The sequence below is a fragment of the Cryptomeria japonica genome, chromosome 4 (assembly GCF_030272615.1).
Source record: "Cryptomeria japonica chromosome 4, Sugi_1.0, whole genome shotgun sequence".
Lineage (NCBI taxonomy): Eukaryota > Viridiplantae > Streptophyta > Pinopsida > Cupressales > Cupressaceae > Cryptomeria > Cryptomeria japonica.
The window spans coordinates 679186556-679193896 of NC_081408.1; positions in this window are offsets into that span (position 1 = coordinate 679186556).

Below are 7341 nucleotides of genomic sequence, written 5' to 3' on the forward strand. Positions count from 1 at the left end.
TCACTTTTTCTCTAACACCTTGTTTACAACACATTAAATTAGTCAAAGTGATTTTAGGACCAATGTTGTTTTGAAATTGTTGGATGAAAGCATTTGCTAGTTGTTGAAAGGAAGTGATAGAATAAGAAGGCAAAGAGCAATACCATTGTAAGGCCTTATCTCTTAGTGTTCTTGTAAACAATTTTGCAGGAAATCTTTGATCAGAAGCAAAATTAGTACACAAGGTTTGAAATGTTTTGACATGCGTAAGAGGATCACCTTTTCCATTATAGAGTTCCAATTGAGGGATATCAACATGTTTATGTGGCCCGACTTTAACAATATCAAGAGAAAGTGGGCTCGCAACATCAAAGGTGGGCACACTAAACTTGGATTGACTCATAGAAGCAACTTGTTGTTGTAAGGAAGACACGGTTTGAGTAAGATTGTTAATTGTCATTTTGGTAGAAGAATTGACGTTAGACATAGGTGATTGAGTAGGTGGTGTGATGTTATTGAAAGAAGGCATGGACTAAGAATAAGGTGGTGGGATATTATGATAAGTAGGTGTAGGTGATGATTGGGTAGGAAAAGGGACACTTAAAGGAGGAATAAAGTTGTTGAAGGAATTGCCCCCTTGTGTCACATTGATTGGAACACTCATGGAAGACATAGGTAATGATGGAGGATTAAATGAAGAAGAGGGATTGCCCCCATGACCTATGGTTGTAGGAATGACATTTTGAGCTGAAGTAACCATGATGTTGGATGTGAAAGTAGGAATACTAGTCATAGGAGTACTCAAAGGAATTGAAGGATTGACTTGTGTTGAAGGTTGTGAATAACCTAGGGTTTCGGCACAACTCTTGATAGGCATGACATTAGAATCAACAATATGTGCAATGCCACACAAAATATCAATTCCATTCTTATCACTTTGAATCATGCGCTTAAGGCCTTTTATTAATGGAAGAGCTTCACTATTAGGGTATTCTTGGGACATCCAGTGTTGAAAGTTATCAAATTGATTGTCTAATGTAGAAAGTTGATCTACAGAAACCCTAGTTAAAGATTCTTCTTCATCATGGGATCCATCGATGGGGTGAATAGGTACATGATTAGGATGGGAAGAATTAGCATGATCCTCATTAAAGAAGTCACCAAAATTAGGCTCCATCTCCTCGGTAATTAAGCCTTGGGAAGCCTTAATTCTAATGCTTCGTCTAACGAGGATAGCATAGGTAGGACTAATAGTGGTAAAACTCATGCACTAGAGGGAAAATTTGAATTTTGAATTGTGGAACAAAGCTTACAAAATTGAGTAATGCAAAATTTGAGAAAATGATGATTACACAATTTGAACTTTGTTGGAAGAAGGGAATGAAACAATTTCCAAAAATGAAAGGAAATTGAAAATTTAAAATTAAGGCCAAGGGAAGACCACTTAATTTTAAAAATAGAATTTTTAAAATCAGGGTAGATTATAATTAACCTCTTAATTTAAAAAATTTTCTTGAAATTTGAAATGTTGAATTTGGGAGGTATTTTCGATTGTAGAGGGATAAAAAATCAATAAAATCATCCAATCTTTTGGATTTAGGCTAGTAAATACAGTCATAACAGTCTCCTGAAATTTCAGGAAAAAAGTCGAGGACTGTGGCGAGAATGCACATGGTCCGACCAACTTTTTTCAAAAATTTTAGGGATGGATATTACGATGATTTTAAAGTTAACCCCCAAAAAATGGCAAATTTTATGATCTCTAGATGGGCGAAATGAAGGTGCAAATGTAAAGATAGGACTCTATTAGGGTTTTGAAGAAAAAGAGGAATTGAATTGCAATTTTGAAAAAGGTCAAACCTAATGGATAGGGAAACCTTGTAAAATGTTTAGAAATCTGAATTGAAATGAAATTGATTTGAAATTCGCACAAAATCCAATTAATTTTAAAATTTGAATTTTGGGAGAAAGGGGGGAAATTGAAAATTTGAATTGTACCAAATAAATATTTGTTGCAACAACAAGGTTAGAGAAATCAAGAATATGTCTGTGTGTTTCAAAGTCCTCGAACAACCAAACATCATAATTCTTGATAGTGTATCTCCGAAGCCATGTTCCTATCACGACAACAAACCCTATTGGGTACTCAATACCCTCTCCGTCAATGATTGTGGTTGTCAATTTTCTTTTAGGCTCTACACAATGACACAAATAGTTATATGTTCCTTCTTCATTGTTCTCTTCAGCAACAACTGCATACACATGACCTGCATTTTATAAAGTGTTAATTAATACCAAAAATAAAGTATGATGTACAACAAAATGAACCAAAAAGAATACTTGCAAAAAAATTAACTCAAAAAATCACCTAAATCCACTAGGTCAGATACATGGTCAAAATCCACTGATGTCTCCATCTGGCTCAATTGTAGTGCTTTGGGAATTTGATATGAATCAATGGGAACCAACGGTCTACAAGACCATTTGTCAACCCACTCTTGTGATTCATATTCTTCCCACAAACAATACATGCATGAAGAGAAAAAACATACTATCTGTCTCATATAAATTACCAGTGAACTTGAATTTGAACTCATAAATGAGTGCATGTCACTCGATCCTACAACTGTACAACAATCTAGATAGTTTTCAATGTTAGATTCAGTGATCAACCAAAAATATCTATGAACCAATGATGTAGCTGGATTACCTGGACCCATCGTAGACTTACACCATTGCACAATTGTTTCTGCATCTACCAACTCAGCACCACCTTCGTACTTCAATTCTTCCCTGGCTACGACTCTTTTCACACATGCTCTTGCACCATCGTGCTCTCCCTTACCATGTCCAGCCTCAGTGAAATTCCAAAAATGTTGTACACCGCTTGTCACATGCATCCTTGTCAACCAATAAAACATCCTTGCAATCTTGAATTATGCGGTGTAATTATCTTACCATATTAAGTGTCGGTTGTATCGTATGTTCCTTTCCCTTAAACTATCATAGAAAACTTTAAAGCATCCTTGTACAAACTTCGATGAATGAGTAGGATCATCACTTATGTAGAAGTGATACTCTCTTACAACCTTTCTATCCTCCTCCATGTTATCATCTGCATGCATGAATTCTATGTGTACAAAAATAGAAACTTCTATAAAGTGATAATACATGGATTGCACTTTATTTTGAGGTTGTAGTGTATAATTTTCAGTGAAATCAACGATAGAGACAATGGTGCCAAGAGGAAATGTGTCCTTACATAACTTGAATTGCTCATCTAACCATCGAGCTCTATGTGTATGCATTATGTACTCATAAACTAGTTTCTCTTGAAACATTTTCATAAATTGAGATACAAATATATCATTTTTCACTAGCTCACATCTCTTCAAATCTTTTCCATCTTTAACTCCATATGTGAGTGTCTTGTATTTTCCGAAAGAAACTAGTTTTGTACCAATTTCACGTGTGCTTTCCAAATGTATGCATCTTGGTAAACGTTGCAAACCACCACATATAGCACAAGAACCTTCCAAACAAGGCATCTTATAATAAATGCAACCATCATGTCTATTACATAACAAACTTGAAATAAATTCTCTTGTCGACTTAGGAGGTGCTTGTATATTACATTCCTGCAAAACATCATTAGTGTGCAAAGTAGAACAAATATGATGAAAAATATCATAATGCATGGAAAATTTAGTATGCATCCTACAACAACACGTGGTGCGTACATGATTAATATTAATATAAAAAGGTTTTGCCATTTCAAAAAATCTTTGAGAAATTTTTATTTGAGGAAAATTTTGAAGGAATCTTTCATAAAATTTAGTTTGAGTCATATCCAAATAGTGTTTCATATGTGGCTCACTATTTTTAGACCCAATTCATCTTCTAACAACATCTCTTTGGTTGGGCAATACTCTTGTGTTGTCATGTCAAAAAATTTCAATTAATGTTTTTAGTGCATCTACAACAACCTTGTCTTTGCATGGTAGTCTGCCCGAGAATGCCCAAAGAGAATTATTGTTATGTTCCTCTATTTGTTCTCGCCTCTTTAATGCTTTAATTAATGTTGTTCTAATAACGTTTAATGGCTTACTTGTTTTGCTTATCAAACAATATTTTTTTATTTTCTTGCTCATTATGGTTGATGTAATGACATGTCAAGTAGCATTAGAATCTTTACTACGTGATTTTGAACCGATAGATTGATATGCATCAAATAGATTTCTGACAATAGTTCTTTCACTGTTACTTTCAAATGATCTTAGGCCTAGAATTTTCATTGTCTCTCTAAAATTCAAATTTTTAATCATTTGAACAATTAATTGACATCTTGCGGTTTGATTTAAGTTTTTCAAATAGTTTTGTCATATTCTTTTAACCATTCTCCTACAAGTTCGTTCATTCATTTTATTGGGCATTGACTTCAATATATTCTCATCAATGTCAATAAGATACTTTGGTTTCCTATGAATGATTCTAGGAGGTGTTAACATCGGTGCATTATGTACATTCAATTCATCAAGTAGAGAAGGTGTAATATGTTCATCATTTAATTGATTATTCAATGCGGTATCTTCTTCAATTGCATTAGGTTCAAATGGTAAATTATCAAATGTTTCTTCTTCAATTGCATTAGGTTCAAACGGTAAATTATCAAATGTTTCTTCTTCAATTGCATTAGGTGCATTATATTCATTTGGTAAATCGAATTGAGATGTTGAGGATGACATACCTTATTCTCCCATTGTTCTTATGTCATGCAATTTCTTCATACATTGCCTTTGTCTTTCCTTTTGAGCCTCTCGTTATTCCATCGTTCCTCACTTGTTCTTTCCCATGGTTGATAACTGTTGACCTAAATAGAATCATATTACATATATATGTAAAGACAAGTTCAAAAATAAATAAATAACCATAAATATGCATCTTATCACTATTTTTTGTCCAATCAAACTATTAAACAATCACAATTCAAAAAACTAATAAAAACAACAATTCAATCATTTGAAATCACGCAAAAACAAAAAATTCACTTACTTTTATGTATACAACAGTGTTAGAAGTGCAGACACAGTTCCAGTGGGGCCTTTGAGGCTCTTGGGCAACTAAACCGCGTACACGTTGTTAGGCCATAAAATGTTGACAAGCCCAACGGTATTCTTTTTTCCTATTCTGGGCTGATAAGTAGCGCGTACGTGCTACTAAGCCTAAAAATGTTATCACGGGATAACGAATAATGGGAATGGTACCCCATACGTGCTTATGAGTAATAAGTACTGCGTACGCGTTCTTGAGAGAGGTAGAGGGAGAGAGAGAGAGAGAGAGAGAGAGAGAGAGAGAGAGAGAGAGAGAGAGAGAGAGAGAAGAGGGTGGGTGGGAGAGAAGAAGGGGTATGGAGGAAGGTTGAGGGAGAGAGGGAGAGAAGAGGGGGGAAGGGAGAGAGAGAGAGAGAGAGAGAGAGAGAGAGAGAGAGAGAGAAGAGGGGGGGTGGGAGAGAAGAAGGGGTATGGAGGAAGGGAGAGGGCGAGAAGAGGGGGGATGGGAGAGAGAGGAGAGGGAGAGAGAGAGGGAGAGAGGGAAGGAGGGAAGGAGGGAGATGGAGAGAAGAGGGGGGAAGGGAGAGAGAGGGTGAGAGGTAGAGGGAGGGGGAGAGGTATAGGGAGGGGGGGAGAGAGAAAGGTAGAGGAAGGAGAGAGAGAGAGAGAGAGAGAGAGAGAGAGAGAGAGAGAGAGAGAGAGGAGATAGAGAGGCAGAGAAGAGAGAGGGGGGAGGGAGAGGAAGGGAGAGGAAGGGAGAGGAGAGGGAGAGAAAGGGAGAGAGGGAGAGAAGAGAGGGGGGAAGGGAGGGAGAGGGAGAGAGAGGGAGAGAGGGAGAGAAGATGGGGGGAAGGGAGAGGGAGAGAAGAGGGGGGTGGGAGAGAAGAAGGGGTATGGAGAGAGAGAGAGAGAGAGAGAGAGAGAGAGAGAGAGAGAGAGAGAGAGGGTATGGAGGAAGGGAGAGGGAGAGTGGGAAGGAGGGAGAGGGGGAGAGAGGGAGAGAAGAGGGGGGAAGGGAGGGACAGGGAGGGACAGGGGAGAGGGAGGGACAGGGGAGAGGGAGAGAGAAGGAAGGGAGAGGGGAGAGGGAGAGAGAGGGAGAGAAGATAGGGGAAGGGAGAGGGAGAGGGAGGGAGAGAGGGAGAGAAGAGGGGGGAGGGAAGGTAGAGAGAGAGAGAGAGAGAGAGAGAGAGAGAGAGAGAGAGAGAGAGAGAGAGAGAGAAGAAGGGGTATGGAGGAAGGGAGAGGTAGAGAGAGAGAGAGAGAGAGAGAGAGAGGGGGGGGGAGAGTAGGGGGGAGGGAAAGAGGAGGGGTCTTAAGGGGTCACATGATACCATATGACCTCTTAGGAAACAATACGATCTCTAATGACACCTAAGGGATCATATGGTGGGCTAATAAAATGATATTTTAAATTTAAAGTTATGAATAGAACATCATACAACGAGACTCCAAGCGAACAAACAATGAGGCTTCACTAAAAAGCAAGTGTAAGAGCTTGACCTAACCCTAAGAGTACTGCCTAAGTTCTAAAACATATGATGGTATTAAATTTGCAAGGTTATAAGACTGATCTTGATTGTGACTATAGGAATTACACACTTGATTTCTTTCATGGGTATGTACCGTTCCAAGTTGTTTGACAAGTGATGATCATCATATACTACCACTGCCATGCATAAAACAAACTTTAATTTCTTTAGGTGACAAGCGTTGTGTAACAACATGGGAACTCTCGCATACCCACTGTGTATGGTGAAAATGGATAACAATAATAACAATATTGAAAGGCTAAATGAATCCAACCACTAAACCTTAGCCTAACAATCAACAAAGATCCACCATAACATATGAAGATTACCTAAGACAATGCAAATCACAAGAAATCACAAAGATTATACCATCACATGTCCAATAGGGTTTGGATCTCCATTCTTCCTATCTCCATTGATCTTGCTTGATATATATTTGCTCTCAGATTTTTATATGCACAAGAGCTCAACAAAGAATGGAATGTGGTTGCAAGTAGGATCGTAGTGTAGTCGAGTCCTCCAAATTGTCGATTAGGCTGAGTGATTAGAGGGTAGGTAAAAGAAATACCAAAATAATGAAAGGGGTAGGTAGTGTAGGAATTAAGAGATGAATGACATGTGTCATGGGTAGAAAAAGCTAATGAATTAATTAAATAAATAAAGATTTATTTAATAAATAGAAGCAGTAGGATAATTAAATAAATAAAAATATTTATTTAATTTAGGAAAAGGATAATTTAAATAAATAAATGTATTTATTTAAATGAGAAATAAGGCTA